Source organism: Aulostomus chinensis, chromosome 16 (genome assembly GCF_037954235.1).
Source record: "Aulostomus chinensis isolate RoL2024-O1b breed Wild chromosome 16, RoL_Achi_v1.0, whole genome shotgun sequence".
Taxonomy (NCBI): domain Eukaryota; kingdom Metazoa; phylum Chordata; class Actinopteri; order Syngnathiformes; family Aulostomidae; genus Aulostomus; species Aulostomus chinensis.
The window spans coordinates 3,369,082-3,393,676 of NC_141335.1; the positions used below are offsets into that span (position 1 = coordinate 3,369,082).

General features: G+C 46.9%; 2 long non-coding RNA genes across 3 annotated transcripts in view; both read left to right on the forward strand.

The window, feature by feature from the left end:
* Positions 1-63: 63 nt before the first annotated feature.
* LOC147247158 (uncharacterized) lies at positions 64-21,274 on the forward strand. The gene is made up of 6 exons (XR_015109443.1): positions 64-2,627; positions 3,106-3,193; positions 15,761-15,853; positions 16,272-16,363; positions 20,476-20,589; positions 21,189-21,274. It is a non-coding gene; the product is annotated as an uncharacterized LOC147247158 (long non-coding RNA).
* LOC147247159 (uncharacterized) overlaps positions 21,272-24,595 on the forward strand; it is a 20,251-nt gene continuing 16,927 nt past the window's right edge. For both annotated transcript variants that reach the window (XR_015109441.1, XR_015109442.1), the window contains exon 1: positions 21,272-21,288. This is a non-coding gene — a long non-coding RNA (uncharacterized LOC147247159). The remainder of the gene's footprint in view (positions 21,289-24,595) is intronic.

A 24,595-nucleotide genomic window follows, 5' to 3' on the forward strand; every position in this document is an offset into this window, starting at 1 on the left:
ACAAACATGGCTGTCGGGCTCAGGGTGGTGGGGGGTGGTGGGGGGTGAAGGGGGTCCAGACTCCCTCCCAGCTTCCTTAGAACAACAGTTGTCTCTGATGTGCGCCGCTGAATAGCGACTGAGCTGCATGCTGACACCCAGGGCAGAGAAACGGCAGTCTGGCTGGGATTATTGTCATCGTCGGCGACCTGTTTGCTTAACCTCCTCACCCGAACCCCTGAGGAGAGGTCAAGGTAGCCGGCTTGCCCTCCTCCCTCTCCTCCTCGTCTTGCTCTTGTCCTGCGCTCCTCTCCTGCTGCTTCCTACAAGCCCATGAAGCTCTGCTCCTCCTGCTTCCCACGCTGCGTCGTTACCTCGATTACATCACACGTCATCAAGCACGCCAGGGATTTGGGCTGGTTGGGTTCTCTCTCATGCCAGATGTATGGGTGGCTATATGAGAGTGTGTGGGTCTGTAATCCTAATCTGCAGCTTGTGCTCTGCCAGGCTTTGAACAGGAACGGCGTGTTTGCTGGTAAAAATGAAGATGATTTGATGTTTGTTGCATTTCACGTTGCCGAGCTGCTGCTTACACCCATAGTGTGTGTGTGTGTGTGTGTGTGTGTGTGTGTGTAATCAGGGAGAGCAGGGTAGGTTGGTACGCAGACGTTCTATGGTGACGGAACCAAAAAATGTCAGTTGGGGTGTAACTTGAAGGCTGGCAAGGTGGTTCCTCGTGTCATTGCCTTTATTTATTCACCTCAGCGGTGGCTATGAGGAAGAGTAGGTGCTGCTTCATCATGTTCCCCACCCAGATTATCCCACCGGGATCCTGGGGATTGAACCAGCGACCCTCTGGTCACATGCTGCCTTGTCTCCTGGGCTTTGGAAGGTCTGCACGTATGTGTGGAATGTGAACTCCAAGAAGTACAATCAGAAGTACTTTGAGCTGACAGCTGTTTAAGAGTTTAGCATTTGATGGTCCGTGGTGAAACGTACGATTCCACTCAACCGTGTGCAGTTACAACTGAGGTACTTCAGTGAGTACTCCAGCAAGTGCTCAGCAAGTACTCCAGTGAGTACAGTCGTCTGCACCAACTCCTCAGCAGCTGTTACATTCAGTTGTCATGTCTTTGTTACGAATCTAAAACGGAACATGCAAATCTGATGTTGAGGTGTCAAAAAAAAAAACAACAACCCATCAAGAACAGGAATTTTGTGTTCTCACGTTTTTTTAAAAGGTTCTACAGGAAGTGAAAGTGTTGCTCGTTTCTCTGCAGAACCCCAGAACCGCCGGCCCACGTTGAGAGACCCCGAGGAAAAGCGAAACGAAGTTTTAAGGATTTATTCTTGTCCCCATTGTTCCAGGAAACGGTAGCTCGTGCGGGAGCTGTGCCACGTGCGCCGTGTGGGTCCCGCGCTGTCAGCGGTTCTACACTGGAACCTGCTTAATGTTCCAAGAGCCCAGTCCAGCAGCTGGACTGTCTGGCGATTAAAGAGTCTAACAACTAATCTTATGTTGCTGACGGCAAACAAATACAAACATGTCTCCCTGCCGGCCCAGCATTAGCCGGCGTGTGCTAGCGCAGCTGTAATCTGTGGACGGGGGCCAAGTACAGCTCTTAATGTTGGTACACAGGGTCAGGCTGAGCGCTAAAGCCTCCTGTTATCGGGCAGCATTATCCCTCAGGAGTGCCTAACATTAGTGACCTGTGAGGCTGTGTGCTGGAGCGCAGCCCGCCGGCAGGTTAATGGGAGGTTCCTTCAGAGCTACGCTAATGTCGGCAGGCTTTCCAGCGATAGGGCGGGTGACGCCGAGCCCCGGGCCAGCAGAGAGAGATCTTAGCTCCCAGCACTCAAGGACAGTTTCCATGGAAGGATTTTTAAGGGATTCCCATTATGAGCTTTATACATCACGGCCGCAATCTCTGATTGGCCGGCCAGTTCTAATGCTGTCAGGCTGTTGTTGTCTAGCGCGCGCGCACACACACACACACACACACCCCCACACACACACACACACCCATACAACAAAACAAACTGTCCCCCCAGCAAAACAACCTACATAAGCATGTAATATGAAAGTCAAAATCAGCTCAAATATGTCGCCCAATCAGACGTCGTCTACATGCGTGTGGAGCACCGCGGCGGCGGCGGCGGCGGCAGCAGCGGCGGCGGCTCCGCTGCTGCCTCCCAAACCAAAGGAAGTTTTCTTTTTTTTTCTCTTCAGCTTTCTCTCATTTTCACAGTCAGTTTTTAGGTTTCGGGTCGGCGAAGATCAAAACTGTTGATGCAAGTTGTTGCCGACTAAACCTGCTGGCAGGTTCACGTGTCTGTTGGTGCTCAGTCAGGAGTTTCTCCTAAACTCACGTCACACCTCACAGGGGGCGGAGCAAGGACCAAGACAGCTGGGCTGGGAGGATTGGAGGAAATGCAGAAATCTGTGTGTTATTTATTGATAATAATAATGTCGATAACACAGGCACTCTCATTATTCTGTCGTTTGATGTCTTTATTACGTTCACTGTTTGTGTGTTTCGTCTGTCTCTCTGTCCTCCATTTTGACCTGACCCCGCTGAGGAGCCGCTGTGGTGGGGGGGCTCCTCTGTCTCCTGCGATCCTGACCCGGAAGCCTGCAGTGGCACCAGGTGAGCCTCAGGGCGCCGTGCACGTGTTGGGTATCGCTGCCAGGTTTCAACCATCATTTGTAGTCCAACGGGGAAGTTTATATTAGCTTTTACTCATGACTCAAATGAAAACTACATTTCCAATCAGCCCGACCGCCCCTCCTCCTGTCGGAGGATAAACAGGAGCGTTCCTCCCTCCTCCCTCCCTCCCGCCACCATCTGTCCTCTCCTAAAACTCGAGCTGCGTCCCACTTGTTTAACTCACAAGTCAAAATGGCGGCGGATTCGTAACACTGAGGTGAGGATGATGGAGATGAGGAAGAGGTGAATATCCTGATGACGGAAGCGCCGCCATCAGGATATTCACCTCCTCCTGCGCCGCCTCCTCCGGAGCAAAGACCCAGACAGAGGAAATGATTGAGTGATGAGCTCTGAGGTAACGTGAACGAAAACCGCCTTTGAGTCGGTTTGGGACTCTAAACTTCAGTTGATATTTCAGCCGCAGCTCAAGAGCCCTGCGACCGGAGCGCCGGAGCCTCGACCGGGCCGACAGAGGAGGGAAGAACCAGGACCACCGAGGGGACGAGGTGGGTGGACAAATACGGACGGAGAACAGAAAGAACACGAAAGGAAGTTTGGTATCAAACGTATCAGAATGATGCTTTAATAACTTGAGTAACGAGTCCATGTCACACTGGTGCGTGCGTGCGTATGTGTGTGTGTGCGTGCGTGCGTGCGTGTGTGCGTGCGTGTGTGCGCTCTAGAAGGCCCGGTTGAGTTCCTGTTTACAACATTGCTGCCAACATTTATTCATGTTTTTCCACACTGGAATTTACAAGGATTTCACCTGTAATCCCTCTATCCTCACATTAGAAACCCAATCCACATTATTATTTCAACAGTAAAGCCGTAGTTTTCCCTCTTGTGATTCCGTAGACTTCCACCCCGTAACCACGGGTTCCACGTATGTGTGTCTTAGTTGTTAGAAATTACCAGCGTTTCCCTGTCAGTCTCACGCGGTCCGAGTGATTTTTACATTTAATCCTGTATTTTTAACATCTGCGTCTTCAGATTTCCACCTGTAGACCCACAGGGGCCGCGTGGGTTTTTACACGGGCGTCACATGCCACCGCCTCACGTTCCACCTCTGAATGAATCCATGAAGTGGTGGTAGAGGTACGATTCAACGGTTGTGAATGATTTGACATGTAATAACGTAGCTTTCACGTTCAGGTCCCCGCAGATTTCCACCTGTAATCTGACCGGTTTCACACGCGCTGGGTTTCTGCCACGGCGACTTTTACCTGAATTTTATTGCATTACGCCAGGAAAAAAAATGTTCCGAAACGACAGTTCCCATGAGCACGCTTCCCACGGGACATGGATGTGTTTTACCATGTTGTCACATGTGCAGGTGATCACGTGAATTTAAAAGTCTTTCTTTCTTCATTTGTAACTCGTGTGGTTTGTTTGTTTGTTGTTGTTTTTTTGTTTTTTTTTGCGGACTTTCTCAGGACATCCGCCGTGTCTTATCCTGCCGTCATAATTACTACGGCCACTAGATGGCACCTCGGACCTCAGTTTGTTTTCGTGCTCTTATTTTCCTTGGTTCTTCTGGGCTGTGAGTCACGGATGAGGAGAGGACGCGTCTCCGTCACCGCTGAGGAGCTCGGCTCTGGAAGGCGTCTCTCTCTCTCTCTCTCTCTCTCTCTCAGCCAAATCTTGGCAGCTCTCAGATCAGTGGAAGCGGCAGCAGACGAGCGCTCCCGGTGTCACAATCACAGGCTCATGGGAGGAATTTTCAATCCTCCCTTTTTTTTCTTCTTCTTTTTTTGGCCAAGTAGTGCATAACACTTCTGCACATTAAGCTTCCACATGCTGTAGGGTCAGGACACCCGGCTCATGGAAGGGAGCGCTCGCCGCACCAGTCGGCAGGGTCAGATTGGGTAAACGCCACCCTGGTATCGTCACAGATGAGTGTCACCGTGGCCGCAGGCTGCAAACCGCCCGTGTTTGCATGTATTGGTTTCACTGAGGGTCAGAGCAGCAGAACATGCGAGTCCTGGTGCTAGCAGGTTGCTTTGTTTAGGTTTGGTTCCTCTCTTCCAACTCTGGTCTCAGACTGCAGCTGGAGGCATCTTCTCAGATTACACTGAGCTGAGGAGAAGAAATCCGATGTGAGTAAACGGCCGCCGGTCACTGCTCCTTCTGCCTAATTATCCTCTCGTTTTCACCAACATTTCACAGTCTGGGCTCGTCCTCTTCAGCCACAGCCGCTCTAAAATAAGCAGCAGTGACACGAGCAGCGTGGCACCTCCTACAAAATAAAACTCATCTGGGAAACTGGTGTGAGTCCGTTTTCTGGACGGGATTCGCCTGTGTAGGTGTGAAACATGGAGTCCAGGACATCGATTCCTGCTCTGAGTCAGAGCTCATCAATGCTGCAACTCATCAATTTTTCATTCTGTCAACAAGTTTGTTGAATTTATTGGTTTTGAAATTTTTGTAGAGAAAAAAACGTTTTTAAATCCACTTTAACATTTCATGGGACAAAGAAAATAGTTGAAGCTGAAACTGGTGAATTATTTGTTTATTTATTGATTCAAATTACATTCATAAAGCTCCTTTAATATGTTTTTTTTTTATTTTATGAATTGTTTTAAACAGTCAGGCTCCTAATTTGATTCGTCTCTGCATCTCTGATGTCTTTGCTGATTCACAATAAAAAAAAAAGGAATCTTGAATCTTTAAATTCGCTTGAAAAATAATCATAAAATATTTGTTGTCATCGTTAAATATTTTTCTTCTTCAGAAAAATGTTTCAGGCTGAATTATTCTGAAACATTTGAAATAAGTCATCATTTTTCAACACACTGAAGAAATAAAACTCAGAAAAATACCCGAATTCTTATTATTCCCTTGAATCCTACTGGAAGTACACACACTTGTGTGTTTTACTGCGTACTTGGGTGTACTAGTACACGCAGCTGTTTCTCTTACTCTGACATGTTTGGTTAAAATAAAGTCATTTTATTTTTATTCATTTTTCCTGAGATTTCCCTGCTGCAGCGCTCAAACGTGGCCTTGAGGGCTGGAGTTCGCAAACACGCCAGAGATTCTTTGAGAGGTTGTTTTTTTTGGGATATTTTGGTTTCCAGACGAGGGTTTTGTGACTTTCTGATAATTCCTTCGAACCTGATTTTATTTATTTCTTTATTTTAGAAACGATTTATTTGAAATAACTCTTAAAGCTGTTGTGTCTGTCACCATAAAGTACTAAAAAAAAAAAAAAAAAAAAATCTGCCTTTTACATTCGTCAGTAAAACCGTTTATTAATCCAGAGAATAATCTGGACTGAAGTCCGACACTGCCGTCGAGGTTCCATCATCCGGTAATCAGACAATAATTCCCCTGTGGCTCCTGTTGCGCTGCGGCGACGCTCCAAAAAAAAAAGTCGGCTTTTTATTTGTTTAATTTCAAAAAAATCAGATTATTCCTGGGAATGAACCCAGAACTGCTCCTAAGTGATGTCATCCCCGATCTTGGCGTTTCCTCTGCTGCGCGTCCGCCTCAGGCTGAACTTAAAAAGATCTTCTTAAAAAGAGCGACCGGGTTCAACTGAACCGACGCGTTGCGTTCGATATTTACGGGCTTTCTTCATTTTATTCTCTCGAGAAACCAGAGAATAAAAGAGCAAAGCCCTCTTCGTTTGTTTGTTGGTTTTGGTTTGTTTTTTGCGTTTATCATGTGACGTCACCAACAAAGTCACGCTGATTTTCTTTGTGCTAGGAGGTTTTTTTTTTTTTTATTACTATTATTATTATTTTCCTTTTCAATTAAAAAAAATAATTGAATTGTTCAGGGAGTCAAAGTGAATTTTCTTGAAACAGTTTTAATCCCTGGGCTGCTGCTTCTCCCTTTGTTTCTGCTTCTAGAAGTGATTAATATTCCAGATGAAATGTTTTAATTTGACTCTCCTGGCAAAATAGCATTCATGAAAGGCAGGCCCTCCTGAGTGGGGTTATTATCACATCAAGTAATGAAATAATCATGGAAAGAGAAAACAACCTGCAGAAACGACAGCTGAGGTCAAGTGAAGCCTTGTTACACACTAAAATTAAACCTGTAGGAAGTAAATATCTCTGAGTCCATCATCCTCCCCTCAGCAGCTCTTCAGACAAAATATAAACCAATCTAAAAATAGATGTACTGAATATTCAATACCGATTATTGAGTTGGGAGTTTTCCTGAAGATTTGACAAAAATCAGATTTCTCATCGGATTAAAAATTTTTTTTAAAAAAATCAGCGACAACCAAAGGCAAACAGAACTAAAGGAAGAAGTTTGTTCTGCTTTCAAGTCAGAAACGGTCAGATTTATGAATTCACCCGATCAGAAAAGTCTCTGTTACATCAAAAAATTAGAAGCGTGTCTCTGAGGTTGGCCTGAATGTGAGGTCTTTCTATTGAGAGCATGTTTTGATTCTTCTTCAGTGTGAACAATAAATCAGTCGTACTTGATGACTGGGAGTTTGTTTGTTTCATCTCACGTAGAAAAGTTGTTTTGGTTTGGTTTTTTCCCTGTAAAAGAACTTCCTGATGCGTTTCTGCAAATTTGGATTTAAAAAAAAAAATCTTTTCAGTTAATATTTGCTAAAAAAAAAAAAAAAGTCTGCAGACTCGTGTAACTTTTTTTTGTTTTGTTTTGTGGATGGTAATGAAGTCTGCTGCCGCTACGGAAGCGTTTATTGAAACATCCCATTGGTGAATTATAGTTTGAATCTGAACAAACGTGACGCTGAAGTCCCCAGCGCACGTTTCTGACGCTGCTGCGATGGCGGGAACGTTAATAGTCAACAAAGGCGAGGGAGGAGTGGATATGAACGCGGCGTTTGTTCCAGGATCCGCCAGCCTGACGAGCTCCTCTACTCTCATTCACAGTGATTTGCTTTGCCAGCGCGTCTAAGCTCTCGTCTCGACCTTTCACCTCCAGATAGTGACTTGTGTTGACGCGGCGAGCGGGCGCTCCACGCCTGAAATGCCTCGCCCCTGTATTATTAACCATGAGCTGAGGGGATCAGCTGATCAGAGCCGGGCTGATGGGTGGAAGTGGCCGGCTGCTCCAGTCGGGTCCCTCTGAAGTGATTAGTGGTCACGCAATGGGCCCTTCGCTAACATTAGCATAGGCAGAAGAAGAAGAAGACCGGGAGGAGGAGTGGAGCGGGAGATGATCTGGTGTTTCCTTCCCATTGGCTCACAAGCTGGTTCCCAGTTGATCCTTATTGGCTGCTACTGGTTCCCACCGGAGCCAGTCGCTGGAGGGAGGTGAGTGAGGAGGTTTTCGGGTTCATCTCGCCCTGAGTCGCCTCCTCCTAGCGGGGCTCCACAGCTCAGCTCCTCATCATCTTCATCCTTCCCTCCTTCCTCATCAACCCTCCACCTTCTGATGTCACCTCATTCGTACCGTGCGCCGCTCGTGTACTGTGACTGGATTGGTGTAGACCAGCCGGTGCGAGCCTGGCAACATCCTCACATGATGACATCACGGCCCAGGCAGGAGGCCATCAAGCACCTAACGTCCACATTCCACTGAAGCTCAGTGTGAGCGCTGGTTCAGCCAGCAAGGCACTCAGACGTGGAGGCAAACCTGCAGAGGCACTGAGGGGCAGTCAGCGGCTCTCAGGGGGACAGAAGGGTCTCTGTCTTCTTGGGGGACGGACATTTGGTGGATCTCCCAAAATGTTGACGTGTCCGTGCCTGTCACTTAGGAACCAGCGCGGGACGTTTGAGCATAAAGCCACCAGCCTTGTCGTTTAGCTGGTGAGGGTTTGATCTGGACTGGGTCCGTCTCGCTTGCTTGTCTCTGGGTTTGCAGACGGAACCCTCGGTGTGGGTCGAGAACCTGCCGGAGGTTCTGGTCCAACGTGACCTCAGACTCTGATACGGTGGGACTTCAGTCTCGCTGACTCTCTCTCCTGAACCACCTCCTCTCCATCTTCACTCCCCCTCGTCCAACTCTTGCGTGACCACTGCAGCCCGTCCACCTCCTGCTGCCTCTCCTCCTCCTCCTCCTCCTCCACCTCCTCCTCCACCTTCACATCCTTCCCCTCCTCCACCATCTGCAGCCACCTCTCCCCCATCTCCTCTTCCTCTTCGTTCGTCGTCCTCTTGCTCAGCTTTCCTCCTCGGGCAAAGGACATCCGACCCCTTTGACTTTAACTTGAACGAGATTCCATTTTTCTCGCTCACCACAACTCCAAGTGTTTCATTTTTTTTAAAGCCAATTCACTCAAAGGTTCGCCCTCATTTTCATCGGTACGTTTTTATCAACTGAGGCGGTTTATTTCACGCTTGATTCTCTAAAACTCCTGCAGACTCATGACAGTAATAAATATCAATGTAGAAGTAAACGTTGTGTTTTTGCAGCGTATTGGCAGCTGGAGTCGGTGGTCAGGCGTCCACCTGCTGCTCTGTCACGGCCGGTTTACTTCACTTCCCTCTGAAACAAACGCAGGACTTTGGTTCACTTGCATTTATTGACTTCTCTGCTGGTTTTCTCGGTGAGGGTGGATTGGGGGTTAAATCTTCTAGAATGAGCTGTGACTCCATGCGCCCCGTGTTCCACTATTCTACCTTTTTTGTTGCTCTGAGTTACTTATGTTGGTTTCCTCCGACAAAGCTGCGATCGTGTTCACGTGAATATTTAACTGTTAACCCTCCTGACGTGCAGCCGTTGTCAATTTCTGGCGATCAGAGAGACTGAGAGCGGAACCAGAGTTTACTGTCAGCGCTCCCTTCCCGTGCGATCGCAGCGCTACACACTGCCACGCTCTACAGGGATAGTTTCCCCTGAAATATGTTGGTGGACGTCACAGTGACAAGTTTGCTGACTCAGAAGTTTTTGAACGAATTTTAGAAAGGGAGACAAGCTGTTTAGCTCCTTAGCATATTAGCAAGAGCTCAGCACATTCACCCGTCTGACCATAAATGGACAAAAGACCACAAACTGCTGGTCAAACCCAGACTTGCCTCTGATGATGTGTTCATGTCTGCAGAGGATTCAAAAACCCGACTGACACTGCTGAGTCCTACACGTCCAACCGTAATACGCCGTTGACGCCACTCGCGCTGAGCCCAGACTCCTATTATTGTATACTGGTGTGCACGCGACCGTTGGTTGGGTCTCTGCATCCTTTTGCTCGTCTCTGAGACACAGGAGTTGGGCGTCTTCCATCCGTGTGAGACGCTAAAGGCTCCAGCACGCGTGACGCCGACTCAGCGCTGACTAAACTTGGTATTTTAACCCTCAAACTTTCCCTCGCTCTTCTTCTCGTGCGCTGCCTAAAGTTAATCAGAGTTTCGGTGTTGATGTGTTGCACAGAACAGGCCAAACTGCTGTAGGTGCGCTCAGGTGGTTGATTCTCTGCTGCTCCCACAGGCCTGCATGTCGGTGCTCAGGGAGGCGTGAGGGACTCGACGTCCTGGGATCAGAATGTGTGGTCTGTCTCTCTGCCTGAGACGTTTCCTGCCTCTCCTGACTGATTCGATCCAGCCGATCGTCCTCATCTTGCTTTGTTTCACTGATTTAAAACAGAATTCAAAACAAAATGAAGCATCACCCGAGAGCCGCAGGAAGGGCCAGCCCGGGAGGGAGCGGCGCCGTGGCTTCCCGGGTGGGATTTCTGCTCTGGATCTGGACCTCTGCTGGAACCGAGCTCCCTGGCACACAAAAGTTTTGTTTCTCAAGATTTTCATAAATGAAAACCGCTTTTATGACCTCACCACAAGCAGCTGCAGGCTTCTGTTTGCGGTGTGATGATGTCTCCCATGAACCACTGACCTTATTTACAGGCCTTTTACCCCCCAAAAAAACCCTTCAGACTCACGAGGAAACTGGACGTTCAACAATGCTAACTTATTTCCAGCTTGTAGGACTCGTTCTTGCGCCTCTCTAAAAGCAGTTGTGTTTTTCCACTAAGCTGTACGCTGTAGCAGCTTTATGAGCAAGATTTCTGCATAAGAATCCACTGACCTTTGACCTCTTGGTTTTAAAGCCAAAGACTTAAAGCTTTTTGTGTGCTCGCGCTTCGCTGCAGGTCGCCTCGGGGGTGAGTGTTGGGGACGTAAACCCAGATTACGGCTAACTGAACAAAAAGCAGGAACAAAAGTGGTTTTAAGAAGGAAAAAAGGCTCTTTTAAGTCGAGCGGCGGCTGAGCGAGTTTAAAGAGAGGACAAATTGTTTCCTTCCTCTCTTAAATAAAGTCAATTACTCGACGAGCCACCAGCTAGGAGCTGAACTGGTTGACATCCGTCACGTCCCACCTCCCCTCCAATTTTGACCCTTGCCTTCAGAGCAGATTAACACTCAAACTGGGAAAATTGGGCTAAAAAAAAAAATGGCTGTCGTGTCAGGGGCGGGTCAGCGGGAGGAGATGCGACCCACTGCGCCTTTACTGTACATCTGGGAAAGCGAATGCAACGAAAAGCAGCCCGGAGCAGATGGTGGAAGGGCGAGGAAACGAGGAAGAAGAGAAGGACGCAGCAGAAATGAAAGCATGCATATCTAATAGAGCGTGAAGCCACGAGGTGAGGATGAAGAGCAGGCCGGGATATCCCCTTCCTCCCTTCATGTGTACGCGGAGGAGGAGCGAAGGTCGGTCCGCTAACCGACCGCATCGCTGAGAATCGCTGTGGGGGAGGGTTCGAGGGCGGGGTCAGAGGAAACTGACACCTCGGTGGGCCACTCAGACGCCGGCGCTTTCAAGCAGAAAGAAAACCTTAACGGAAGATTGAGATAATTCTAATTAGAAGTGACTCTGCGTGCCAGTGATCCATGCAGGCTATTAGTGTTGTCACGAAACGCTGCGGATGCTACTGGGCATGCTCAGTGAGTTGGGCGGCCCCTGCATCGCTGGCGTGTTTGGCGTAGGGAAGTGAAGGTCACGTCGCCTGGGTGTGCTGCAACGAGTGCTCCCCCAGCACGCTCTGGGTTGCCTGGATTCTGCACGCGATCTTCACCGGAGGGCGGGGTGGGAGCGAGCGTTGGGGCTCAACACCGAGCCCGGTCAGCCTTCTTTTTTTTTTTTTTTTTTCTATTTTTTATTTCCTGCTTTTGTTTGTTTGAAAATACTGCAGAACAGTTTTGCTGCATCTTGGCCCCCGATGGCCTTGAAACCGACCACAGAGGGTCGAAAGCCGTCAGGCGCTGCCAAAATAGCCTCAACCGCTTCAACTCGGCTGAACTTTTCAAATAAAATCATGAAATTGTTATCGGGGACGTCGCCGCGTCGCCATTCCACCGTCCATGCTCCCTCAGACGGAACGAAACCCCAATCTGATGAGTCAAAACAGCTCCAGAACGCCGCAAAAACACATTTAACCTTTTTACCAAAGAGTTCACAACCTTTGAATTTTCCACCTTACGAGCCCTTTAAACTATTTATATATTGAATAAAATAAATCACTCTCTTTAAATGTGAAACCTGACCCTTTAATCCCCCGAGTGAAGACGGAAACGACTCAGGGTTTTACTTCATCTCTGGTTAATTTAAGCCTGATCTTCCAAATTAAGGGCGATCAGAGGCTTGGGTGGCGAGATCTGGTCGATGTTGTTTATGTTGATGGGATCCTGAAGCCGCACCAAAGAGATTTCAGTCCAGGAATGAGTGAGTCTGGCATTTGCAGGGAACATGAAGAAATCCAGAGGAGTCCAGTGATTTGTCCTCGTGTATCAACAGATCACGTAAAGTCTGTTTGGACTTGATGTGAAGACTTAAATATCATGTTTACTGAGAGGTCAGAATGTGTTGTTGCTCTGCTCTAAAGATGCAAGAGGACGCTGTGTGTGTGTGTGTGTGTGTGTGTGTGTGTGTGTGTGTGTGTGTGTGTGTGTGTGTGTGAGATGAGGGGGTGGGTGTGTAAACCCTCGGTCAGTTGGCCGACTGCTTCCTAGATTATCGGCTGTAGAAGAACATATTTCCGTGTTTAGATTTCTCTTGTTTTGCTGTTAGCAACCAGGAAGCAGACGACCGACATTTCGCTCATTTCGTTTCCAAAATTGTTTCATTTTAAATGTTTATACAACAACATTGTTAGGCCGTTCAACATTAACTCTTCATTTATAGACACGTAAAAGTATTTCTTCACCACACTAATTCTTTACATTTCAAGATTTCCCTCTTTTAATTTGAGTAATCGCAATTTTTATTCCAGGATGCTCTTCTTCACAATTTTTTTTTGAATTTAGCTGAATGAGTAAAGAGATTTTTTCACATTTTTTTTATTGAAGACCGAAGAAAATTCATTTGATACGTAAAATCAGAAATAAAATCTGGACGTATTACATTTTCCTCTAGAAAATAGTTTGATATTTAAATGTGTTTTAGATGTAACACGGAACTCAGATAAACCAAATCTTCGGCTAAACACACACACACACATATATATTTATGTGTGTGTGTGTGTGTAAATAAATATATATGGGTATAAATAAATATGTATGTATGTATATATATATATATATATATATATATACATACATATATACATTTCTGCAAATGAAATCAAAAACTACACTGTTTTTACACTTATAAATATGTTGAAATGTGATGTAATTATATTTTTATTTATTTACCAGTTGCTGGGTTTGGTATTTTACATTTGTCTAATTACTCTCGTTTTCCCATTTTTTGCAGGTGTTTAATATTTTCGCACGCGTGCGGCGCAGCTGCAGAGTCGCTGCTGTGAGTCTCATTATAGAGACAAATGTTGACAAATGCTGAGCGTGACTCCTCGTGAGCATGAATCGGTCGCCCGCGTCCACAAAAACATCTGAAACCGAGGGCAGCAAACGTGAAAGAGGAGCAAAACAGATTTACCACTCATTACGTTCACAGTGGAGAAGAAACGGATTAAAATAAACGTGGCGATCCTGATTGAAGGGTGACGAAGCATCGAAGGACTCACTTTTACGAGTCGCATCTAAAAACTATCTGACAAAAAGCAAAACTTTGCAATCTTGGATGTTTGAAGAGGCTTAATTCCAGCGTTTACGCTGTCCAAGTTCAGATTTTGGAATATCGTCCTTGAGGACTACATGATTTTGAACATAATCCATAATGTCTCTTATAAACCAGAAACCTTTAGATGTCTGACACCATGAATTAAAACGCAAACTCAAAGTTCATCAAAACAGTAAAATAATCTCCTCCACTTGGAGTGTAATTTTATAAATCTGTTCATTGCTTCATTCGTCAAATTCTCGTCTTGAAAAAACTGTAGGAACTTAGGTTTAATTTGGCATAAATACTAAAGAATCAGAAGACTAAAGTGACGGAGGTGGATTCAGGATCCTGGATGATCTGATGACTCCTGCGATGCATTCACTGACTGTTGACAAGGTGGAAAAACACAACCGTCCCCGTAAATCTCTGCAGGTTTCAGCTGCAAGGGGAGTGTTCGTGTCGCCTCCTCCTTCAAACTGTTTGACAAGTTTTCATGAGGCGGAAAAATGTAGTAGAATATGAAAGCGACTGTTCTCCCTGATGAAATGATGTCACGCTCACCCTGCACACAGACTTCAGAGAAGCTGTGGAGAAAGAAAACAGCTTCCTGATGCGTTCATGGGTCCTGGCAGGCGGATATTTTGTGACAGAACACTGAAGTTTCTGCCAGTGGTGGTGTGTTTTTTTTCTTCAGTGGATTCTGCAGTTTCATTGTGTTTCCTTGGAACACGTGAAGCTCCTCTGAGGTCCAGAGCGTCCGTTTACATCACTCGCATCGAGTCAGTGATTAAAACGGCCACAACATGCCTGGGTGCCAGTTTATGCTTCTTTATTCTGCAGACTGGATACTCCATGCTGTAGTTTTTAGTTTGTGTTAAATCCTGTTCTTCCCAGTTTGTTTGTCCTCTGTTTTATCTGAGGGGCTCTTTTTTTTGGACATTTTTACAATAACAAACTGCTAAAATGACACAAATGAGTCATAAATCCCTATTTTACAGTGGAAAATGTGGCAAAAGACACTCCTGAATTAAGCGTCTCTTTTTTTTTGTATTTTCAGAAATTTAAAAAAAAAAAAAGAAGTGGAAAAAAGTTTTTAAAAAAAGTTAAGATGAGTTCATTTTTCTGCCACTGGACTAAGAGCAGCATTTGGATGGCGGTTCAGTGGTTCCTTACCAGAAATCTGTCCTCTCAGCATTTTGTTTCTTCTCATCTTGAAGTTTGGAGCCGTTTCGCAGCGTCTGGACCATCCGGCTGTTTACAGTCAATCATAAACAGCGTGTTGATGACGTGATGTGACACCTTCCTAACATCCGTCTGTCTGTGAGCGTTAACGATGATGAAGTGGACCGGCGCTGCCGGCCGCTTGCTGCTGTTGTTTGTGGGCTGTTTCCACATGCAGGAGTCGGGATCAGCTGACATGTGGAGCTCACATGCGGAACTATTAGCTGCTCTGTAAAGCATCCTAACCTGTTTCTTGCTGTTTCTGGCGTCACAGCTGTTCAGGGGCTCCCGGTGCAGGATTTGTCCTGCTTTCGCTCAAACTGAGGGATTATTTTATTTCCTCTTCAGGTGGAAACCCTCATGTGAACCCTTTTATGTAAAACACAGTTGTGTAATTACAGAAATGCACGACTGAGACTGTCAGGACGGATTTCTAAACTTTCCTCCTACGTGCACCTCATGTGGTTTGACCAGAGCCTCCAACACGTCATCCTGCAGACACTCAACTGGTTTCCAGTTCAGTTTTACCTCTAAAGCTTGGTGTTCTGGTACTTTTGCCGATAGTTTACATCAAAGGAGCTCTGGTAGCTGCAGGGTTCGATGACAAGCTGTTGATTTTTCCCAATCTTCTGTTCCAGTGATCGCAGGGAGAAATCTGGCACCAACGTGCAAATGAATACGACAGGTGAATAAAGACGTCTGGCGGCAGGCACCAAAACATCCAACCAGCTGCTCCCACCGCCAGGTTACTAACTCAGATTTGAAGGACTAGTTTTCAGACGTGTGAGGAGAATTAGAACGTTCTGGTGATCTAATCTCTGCTCGCGGTGATTTAGAGGTTTAAATCATCCGTCCCCTCACGGCCTGGTGGATCACTTACACGTGGACTGAGAGACAACCTGAACTCTCGCACCTTCTGTGTGTTTTCAGCAGCCGTGACGGTGATGAGTCTCACTTCCTGCGAAGCCTCAGTTCTTGAACTGAAATGAATCCTGAAACAAACAAAACGTGCCAGACGTGAAGGTGCGTGAACACGGCGAGGAACAACAGTCTGCTTGTCAGGAAAGGATCCACCTCTCTCCTGCTGACACTTTGAAACATCACCGCGCTTCTCTACACACACACACACACACACACACACACACACACACACACACACACACACAAACAGCTTCCCTTCTCTGTTCACATCGCACACCCACCAGTGTTACTCCTGTAACTTATGCCCTGACTTGTCCACATCCAACCCTCACATGAGAATGTTAGACAACTTAAACACAGGTGACAACAGCAACAGAGTAAACATTTTTCTATAGAGAATGATGATGCAAAGATGCCAGGAAAATAACAGCATGCAACAGCCCAACATTCATGGAGAAATGAACAGAACGGGAGTCCGTATTCATGAAGCTGTGAATGTTTTTTATGCTTTTGTTTCCAGATGGCAGCCCCCTGTGATGAGCCTCAGCTCGCCGATCTGGTGTCCATCAGAGCACCGAGCCGTGCAGGTCGGGATTAACAGACTGGACGCTGGTGCGAATGACCTTTGAACGGCATTATGTAGCAGAGCAGGGGTCACTCTTTACACTTCAGCTCTGCGGCAGATTAGATGCCATTGACTAGGAGCTCAAAACACCCAGACCAAGCCTGCATCCTGCCTCTGCTCGAGGGTTGCGTGGGGAACCGTTACGGGCCGCCCCTCCAACGTGACGGCTCCACACATCACACTTAACACTCAAGAAGAAGAACATTTCCTGCAATATCTACTGCAACACCGCTAAAACATTTAGAGTGCACGTTAGCGCCCCGGCTCGCGCCTTCTGACCCCCGTGGTTGAGGTCCTGCTATGTGATCAAGGGCCCTGATGATCCGTAGACACCAGGTCTGAGGTTGATGCGGCGGCGTTTTTCCTGCTGCTCAGAGGATGCAGGGCTCAGACGCACTCCCTCATAGGAGATAGTTGGTGCTCAAGTGTTCTGCTGTCACTACTGCAGTATGTGGAGTACACCACATCTGCTTCACCTCTGGTGGTCCTCGCTGCCTCCGTCCAGGGTCTCAGCGTGTCCTCCGTCCAGAAACGGACTGGACTCGACCCCAAAGGCGCATGTGCTGTCCAGACACACACGAGAGCCTCCGTGTTTTTAACGCCGCAATTCTTCACCCGTGGGGTTGAATCGTCTCCTCGCGTGATTCGTTTATGAAAGCTAACAGTGTTTAGCGGGCAAGATGAAAGGTCAAGCTGGGTGTTAGGGTCAGACAGTCAGAGTTTACCAGACCACATCGCAGCAGAGTGAACGCTCTATCATAAACCAGCTCGGAATAGAGAGAAAACACACACACACACACACACACACACACGTCGTGTCTGAACTGCCCTTCAAACACAACCCGCCTGCTTCACGTTCACTGCAGTCACTTGTTTGTGTTGTACATATGATTCCCATCAGACTGTCGGTGCGGTAAACAGAGGGAAGTTAAGCGTGTCAGAAACCAGACACCAAACTAGACAGTTTTAATTTTTCATCATTCGCAACATTGGGTGCCAAATCCCCCCGAGGAGTGCAGCCACCATCAGCCTTCATCTTCCTCCTGACACACAACATGACGTCCACCGTCTCGCAGGCACGGGACTGAATCGTGTTTGGAAGTGAAAGCAGGAGTTAGTGAGCCGAGCGTGCGTTCAGCCCTCGACTTCCAGGAGAAATACAAGCACTTGTTGATCCCGACCAGAGTTCTCTTCATGCCAGCAGACCTGGAGGAACCGTAGAGGAAACCCTCCGATGCAACGCTGGATTTTTGAGGTTCTAAGAAATATTTTACCTCTTCATATTTTGCTCCTGTGTTCAATGTCCACAACTCTGCAACGTAGTTACTCTAATTACACAGACAGCCCCGTTTGGGCGTCATTGCAGCTCCTGTAAAACATACTTGCAGTTTTGATTTCTTCGTGACGTCACATTTATTCGTTGATTGGACTGTCTTGACTACATTGTATCAGAAAAACGACTTTAGACCAGAATATGTAAGAACAGCTACCCTGAAAGATCAGAAATCCTGCGACTGTCTTTCCCGAAACGTTAGCGAGACGTGCGAAAGTTTCGGAAGCGTCAACAACGCACAAACACGAGAGATTCAGAGGCTCCCTCCTTTATTGAGGAGCTGAGAACTCCTGGGGTGGGTTCCCCAGTTGTGGTGCAGTCGATTGTGAACTGCAGATACGCTGCACACGTCCGTCCAAGCGTGAAAATTCTGAAAATGAACGAGAATAAACACAACATGCAGACACATCTGGGTTTTTTACAAACTGCCGGATGACAATTACATACAAGAGTGTTAATCTTCACCAGTCTCTGCCCGTTAAATGAATCTGCCCCCAAATGTTATGGGTTTCTGCAATGCTACGTTCCTCCTCTGGCCAGGAAGTTTCTGTACTGCAGCTAACAAGCAGACACTGGACCAGAAACGTCCCCTCCTCGGCCGGTCGTGGCGGCGCTGGTAGCTGACCAGGTTTTTTTTTTTTTTTCCCACCAAAGCAGATAGAATTCCATCCAACACAGAGGACAGAATTCCTTAACCAGCGCCATCGTGGCCGTTTACTGTTGTTGGAACCTTCCACACAGAAATAAATGACTGACGAGCAAATAGGTTTATTCTTGAATTTAAAAAAGACTCAACATCCAACAAGCACATCGGCGCTGCACACCTGACACCTGCGTCACGCTGTGCAGCGATCCTGCGAGTATCATCCCAATCGGAGCTTCTATACGGGATTCCGTCAGTACGATGGCGTGTGCGTCTGTCCTGGAGGCCTTTCTGGCTCAGCCAGGCGTGAACGGTCGAGTGCTGAGGAAGGAGCAAAGTCTGCAGGCGCATGTTTTGATCTCTCTAACTGTCCCTATCAAACAGATGAGCGGCGGAAATTCCTGACATGATGGCAGACAAAAGAGAGTCGTGTCGTGAGGGAGGGAGGGAGGTCACGCGCAGGGCGACCAACTTGAGGGCAGCATCTGCAGCGGCGTGGTGTTGGATGGCGGCTGTTGGATCTGAGTTCAGTTCAGAATTCTCTTGTTCAGTTGGTACAAGAAGAGGCCGTGAATAAATACTGCGTGGGAGTTTTCATGGGGGAGAATTACAGACGGAAGCGTTCAGTGTTCCCTCGTCAACATAGCGAGGTGCAGGAGGCGCTGACGCCGTAGCTGCTAGCACCACGGACGCTAACGGGGAAGCTCAAAGTCCTTTCGTTCTGAACAAGACTTTGATCAAGTTGCAGGCGTGATTGTTTAGAACAACTGAATGGAAGGATTTGAGACTTTGTTGGGTTTTTTTTTTTTTTTTTTAAGGATTAAGTTTGCTTTAACTCTTTCAACTCTGAATTCCCTTTCAGCTTCCTGTTTCATGCGTCTGAGGTTCAGGGGGCAGCTGACCTCTGATCTCAGGCTTCCTTCTTATTGACCACTTGAGTGCTTGTTTCCTACCTCGTCAGGGCTCTGAAAAACGCCTGCAATTATCACTGGAAACGTCTTGATTTTTTTTTTTTATCACTTTTTTATAACATGAAATGGCACAGAAAAAAAAAGTGCTCCATCTAAAAACAGAATCAAAACTACTAGCGACTGAAAGAGTGTAAAAGTGCAAAGCTCGTTTTGTATGACTGTCAGTTACGAAGTTTTTTTAGCTTCTGCTTAGAAGAATCTAATTGGGTATCAGAGCAGCGGCCTTCCCATCCGTGGCTGGAGCACGTCGTCCAGTATAATCCATGTATTCTTTATCCGGCCGCCATATTTGTTCCCATCCCAAACCCCCAGCTCAGGCAGCGAACGTCCTGAACTCTCAGGTCACGACACATCTCCACTGTCTCCCTCCTTCACTCTCAGTCCCTCCATCCTTGCTAACTCTCGCTAATGCTAAGCTAGCCCTTTAGTAGGTTGCATATCGTCTTTTGTCAAAGAAGATAATGTTTCATGGGGACATGGATGAGGCGGAAACGCTGTGGTGGACTCAGGTTCATGAGGTTTATGAAGCAGAACAACAGGCAGCAGTGGCGATACAATCAGTGTGGCGTTCTGTCCAGGCGGACATCGCCTCAGCTAAGCCCCGCCTCCATCCATACTAGTCACCACACGCTGACCTGCATAGCATACATTCCTGTGACGTGTAAAGCCACCGCAAAGCACCAACTGTGAGACAGGCAGTAGAATCCACTATTCAGGTTCACCGAAGCATTTCAAAAACCGGTAAACATTATTGTTTTACAGATTTGTGTTGGTAATCAGGTGACGCGAGGAAACCGGGGCGTCTCCGCTCTCACGCGGCTGCTGGAGCTCACGCCACTGCAGGTCCAACCGCGTGGTGGCCGGGGGTCGGCTCAAGGTCAAATCAGTCACGCTAAAGTAACTACCAACATGTTTAACTTTATATGTGATTGTGACGTTATCACTTATTAGCATGGTGGCTAACGGAGGCACGCACCACTGACGGGCAGCCAACTGAAATGCACTGTTGCTATGAATAAGATATGAGACTATTATTATTATTCATGCATTTTAAGGCAGAAATGTGTGTGAAGCATTTTCAAGGGAGCACTCACAAGTGCAGCTAGTGTGTGTGTGTGTGTGTGTGTGTGTGTGTGTGTGCGTTCCTGACAGAGTGTAAAAGTACATACCTGCAGGGGACGGCGGTGGTCCAAACGCTCAATCACCATCACTTATCAGCGCTGCAGGGCGGCGGCATCTCACCCCCCGCCATGCTGGCGCTGTCAGGTGGGAAAAACACAACTCCAGCCTGTGAGTTCACACCTCCGACCATCAATAACACCATCACGTGATCCTCTGAGGGCCTCGCTTTCCTTGGCGTAGCGATGGATGTGTGGAGTTCATTCCATCCTGGTCCACATGTTAAGCCCTGATCTTCAATTCACCCAACAAAGTCCCTCCACTTGTTCTCCTGGGTGGTGGTGGGTGCTGGGTGGTTGAGCTTCGCTCTCCTGAACGGTGTTTGTGCAGCGTATTTCAGCTTTCGTCCGCTGACAGAGGAAAGCGTGTCTGTGTTGACCGTAAAGTGGCAATTAAAGGTGAAAAATGATCCAGGTACGATGCAACAGTGGAAAATTCCTTTTCCTGCGTTACTCAACGTGGTGTCTGAGCACGTTTTGATTCAGAAGCGGCTTTCAAAAATCAGACGAAACGCCTAAAAGCTACATCTTTTCCAACCCAGTATCAGTGACTTCATGGAGAAACACACACACACACACACACACACACACACACACACACACACACACACACACACACACACACACGAGGCTCCTGGAGAAGCTTTATTCATGGACCCCATTAACTGAGGCTTGTTTCTGCTTTAGAAATTAACTGGAGTTGTATACGGCAGCAGTGAGCAGACCAGCCCACCCCCAGACCGGCAGGTGTGAACACACCTGGTGACGGCGGCAACACGGGGATGAGGTATGTTTGTCGGCTAACCTGAAAGTTAGCATCACCAAGTTGAAACGCTCTGCTAAAAACAAACCGGCTTTTTGAATTTTATTTTATTGTAGAAAATAAGATCAAGGGCAAGCAAGAGATATAAAACAGAACTTTTGTGCCATTTTTTAAAAATGATTTTTGGAGCGTAAACCCAGTCGCTACGAGCACAAAGCTAACGTTATGCTAGGAACGCACCACATCCCGAACCACACAACGAACTCTTGAATCGTGATGATGGTTGATGTCCTAAAAAACCTCAGCCACTTGTCAGCAAACAGCTTTTTTAGACACTTTAAAGCCTCAAAATACCCTTCTTTTGTCTTTTTTGGTGTGGAATAAAATGCTTAAATCAATTTAAGCTGTTGTTCACCACACAGCGTATTGAAGTTGAGACGAGGGACCTGGACTCTCTCGAGTTCTAGCTCATCCCTGCGTCGCTCGACAAACTTTCCCGTTTCTGCCTTTGCCAACGTGAATCTATTAATTCAACATTATCTTACGATAAACCCTTAAAACGCAGTTCCGCTTGCTACCGAGTGCACGGTTTCCCAGGAAAGTGAAAGCTGGAATTATGGCACAAGATGAATCCAGCCAGTGAGGCGGGAGATGGAGATCATTTCTGTCAGTTGATTTTCCCGTTTCACTGAAACCGCGTCAACGAGACAGTTCGTCTCATGCTGTTCATATGAACTAGCATGATCCCAACCCTGTTTACTCTTCTCCGCACCTTTTAACCCAGACGTGAGGTTTGCCAGGTTTCCAGCTGAGGCGAGCTTGCGCGGTGCAGCACCGGCGCACTCGGCTGTGTTCTGGCACAGCCAGCTACATACACGACTGCCAGATTTGGCTAGCTTTAGCAGCGCAGCCCTGCTGATGTCTAGACAGTTTTACTAATTCTGGACCAGTCTGTGCTGCGCTGACCTAAATTCACCCCCTGAGACTCACAGGGACAAACAGACAAACACTGGCAGAGACTTAAGAGACAAAAGCTGGCAATGGACAGACACAGGGAGTAAGGACACAGTGGGGACACACACACACACACACACAACAGACACGGGCAGAGACGGAGACTACAAGTGTTTGACACTGCAAGATATAAGATGGCGGCATTAACAGGTCTGATTAAAGCCCAAGACAGAGAGAAGCCTGAAAGACGAATAATTGTCAGAGTGCTGAGAGTCAGGAGGAGAAAAAGACAGAAACGAGGACGGACAGGAGACTGAGAGGACGGTTTTGCCCGTTTATGGTCTTTTAATTCTTCACCAGCTTCTCTGGAATCGTTTAACTTTTCACCGACGGCCTGATGATTCGATCGGCCTGCCAACGCCGTCTCACTTCCTGCGTCCGCTCCTGGACACCTCAGAGACACCCAGCTGGCCTGCAGATCTGGACAGTTGATTTAAAAAAAAAAAAAAAAATTGTAATGACTTGTTTGAATGCGCCGTCACTCGCGGTGAATCGGTTTTTAGATCTCGAGATGCGGCCCGGTCGTCAGAGTGATGATGTCACATGTGACGCCGATGTTTTTCAGTCAGAGCTTCACACCAACATTTCTTTCACAAGGGTGCGGTTTCGTCTCCAGGTTCATGTTTCATTCCAACCCAAGACACAAATATATTTATTTCTTCCTTTGTAAATCTACCAAACGACACTTTTGACCGTGACACCGACGCTCGTTAAACATCGTTATATTTGGAAAGTTTGTTTTATTTCCACTGCCATAACCAACATTTATGTGTCTTGTTGTTTTCACGGTTTGCACAAACACACAAATTAAACTTTTCTTTTTATTATTGGGACTCTTAAGGTGGTTTTTCAAAAGCCACGACTTCACAAAAGTGGAAGAGCAGGAGGGTGAATATTTTTATTTAATATCTGAAGCGTCATGTCATCATTGGACGTCTCTGTCCACTCACACGGGATATTCCAACAGAAATGGGGGGGGGGGGGGATGACGACTCCACAATCGACACAAATGACAAATGAACCGGTCTCCTTTCAAAACAAAAATTTAATTGAAGAGAAACAGCAGACAAATTAAAAACACTGATTACAAACATTGAATACTGTGCTGGAATATTTCTGGCGCCTCCACGGTTTTGTTTTCTTTTAAAACAACACAAAGTTAAAGTTTAATAGTAGAAACTTCTCAGTTTGTCTGAAATACCTGGAGCCGAAGTTCACACGGACCCAGGATGAGAGGCAGTTTGGTTGAAGACAGAAATCCTTTTGCGTCCAGACCCAGAGGTCACGTTCACACCGGAAGTGACATTATTAAATAAAATAAACGAAATTACCCTCTTCGGTGCCGTTCGTCTGGATCCCATGAGTCCAACCGGCCAGACCCCGGAGCTCCGTCCATCACGGTCGCCTCGGCTCCCGGCGATTTCCTGATCGTCTGTTGGTTAGTTTCGACCCAAATATTGACGGACACGTGATTCCACCAATCACACACGGTCACAGGCCGGTGACGTAGGCGGGAGGCTCCCCACTCAGCCTCCTCGCACCGGAGCGTCTGCGGCTATGCAGGAATCCCGTCTGCGCTGTTTTATGGCAAATAAGTCGAGAGAAACGTGGGGTTTCCGTCGCGGTGCGTTACTCCCAGAGGGCTCGAGTACTGATTGACGGATTACATGTGTTTGTTTCACCTGGTAACTGTCGCCATGGTGATTTAAAAAAATAATAAACTGTGCAAAGGCGCAATGTGATATTTATTTTTAAAGGATAAGAATTTCTGAGAGATATAGAAGGTTGAAAACATATTATATTATATTATATTATATTATATTATATTATATTATATTATATTATATTATATTGTATTATTTTCTTTCAGGCTCATTTTTGAAGAATTTAAGCGTGCCTACGTGCCCCAAACGTGGCAGCTGGAGGCTGAGAATGTGAGCAGCTTCGGCCTAAACTCACTGAAAAGAATAATTAACCAACTACTGAACTGACATGAATATTTGTGACCTCAACAAATTTAACAGTATTTAACGAGAATGTTTGCTTGCCTGTAATAATAAGCTAAATTTACCAGCTGTTTTCTTCATGTTTGCGCGTCAGGATTTTTCTTGTCGTGCTGGTTTATTTGTCTTTGGCGAGCGCTCTGAGTTCCCCTGTGCAGGAACATGGAAATATATTTGCTCTGCTAGTTTTACATTCTTGCTTTAGGAGCCTGGAGGTCTGCATGAGAATGAGACGCTTCCATGCTAAAACTCATCGGCCACATTTTTGGTGCAGACTTTCATCCAGTATTTGCTCTTTTTTGGGGGGGTCGGTA